Raw genomic sequence first — 1,346 nt, forward strand, 5'->3', positions numbered from 1 at the left:
CGGGTGTCCTGACTCTCTGAGGTCATTAAAGATCCCATGGCACTTATCGTAAGAGTAGGGGTGTTAACCCCGGTGTCCTGGCTAAATTCCCAATCTGGCCCTCAACCATCACGGTCACCTAATAATCCCCAGTTTACAATTGGCTCATTCATCCCCCTCCTCTCCCCTGTAACTATTCCCCAGGTCGTTGCTGCAAATGAGAACGTGTTCTCAGTCAACTTACCTGGTAAAATAATGGATAAATAAATAAATAAAATAAAAAAGTATGAGGGGAAACTTATTACGGTCACTGGATTTGATTGAATATGGGCTGAAGTTTTTAAAATCATTTTTTACGTTTGTACTTTGCTTTGCAAATAAGATTAGAAAACTGTTTGTCATGTCTATCCTTTTTGATATAYTTTATCTTGCTTGTTCAATTTTCATAGGGCATTGAAAGTGAATGGTGAACGAGGTTGGAAGGTAGTTAAAGACCTTGGTGTAAATACACTTGTATTGTAATTCAGAGAATGTTTCTTATGGTCAGGTGGGTCATGCTCTCAAGTGCTTATTTTTGTGCTGCAAAAGTGATGCACATGCTGGAATATACGCTGCTCCATAGTAAAATATGGTTGTAGATATTGTGTTTTCTGTTTGCAGTGTTTTGTATCTTTTGACTCCCATACTCTCAAATAATTGGCCAAAATATTTTTCACCATATAGGATGACCACTTGACCTGGTTGTATTTTATCAACACTGTTTCATGGAAATTATTGGATTGCAAATCCATGGCCTTGAGCCCTCAATCTGTACATAGAAGGGTTGGGCCGTGACTGACCATAAGTCTCCAGACTTAGCACTGTGGGTTTTTAACGTCCATGAAATAAACTCCGGACACCTGATAGAGATTATATAATTATTCTTGGTTGAATGTTAAAATCCATGGGAAGTAAGTAACTCCTATCACTGTAGGAAATTTAATTTCAGTATAAATTCTTGTGAAAATGTGATTTTAGTGTTTTTGTTATTTGTAAAGAATACTATTTTCCTGTCATACTAAACATTTTCATGAGAAATATTCCATTGCTTGTTATTGAATGTAAGGGATAGTTCACTCAAAATAAAACAAAGTGGATTATAGGGGAATAAGGTGACTTTTCAAAATTGTAATGCATACAATGTCTTCAGACAGGGATACTGAATCTAAATGCAACGGGACATTATGTCAAAAAAACTTTTCTCTGTCTAGAAGGGGCCCAACAATGTCAATATATTTGACAGTTATGGAGGTGACCAGCCCACCCAAGCAATAGAGCAGTGGTTCCCAACCTTTTCGGTTACTGTACCATCAAATGAATTTTGCTCT

The 1,346-nt window shown here is 37.0% G+C and overlaps 1 protein-coding gene across 1 annotated transcript in view; it reads left to right on the forward strand.

Moving 5' to 3' along the window:
- LOC111949555 (B-cell CLL/lymphoma 7 protein family member B-B) overlaps window positions 1–1,058 on the forward strand; it is a 4,044-nt gene extending 2,986 nt beyond the window's left edge. Inside the window, exon 7 of the mRNA XM_023966837.2 lies at window positions 22–1,058. The gene's annotated coding sequence lies outside the window, so the exon portion shown is untranslated. The remainder of the gene's footprint in view (window positions 1–21) is intronic.
- Window positions 1,059–1,346: the final 288 nt, after the last annotated feature.

The sequence above is a fragment of the Salvelinus sp. IW2-2015 genome, linkage group LG22, assembly GCF_002910315.2.
Source record: "Salvelinus sp. IW2-2015 linkage group LG22, ASM291031v2, whole genome shotgun sequence".
Classification (NCBI taxonomy): Eukaryota; Metazoa; Chordata; class Actinopteri; order Salmoniformes; family Salmonidae; genus Salvelinus; species Salvelinus sp. IW2-2015.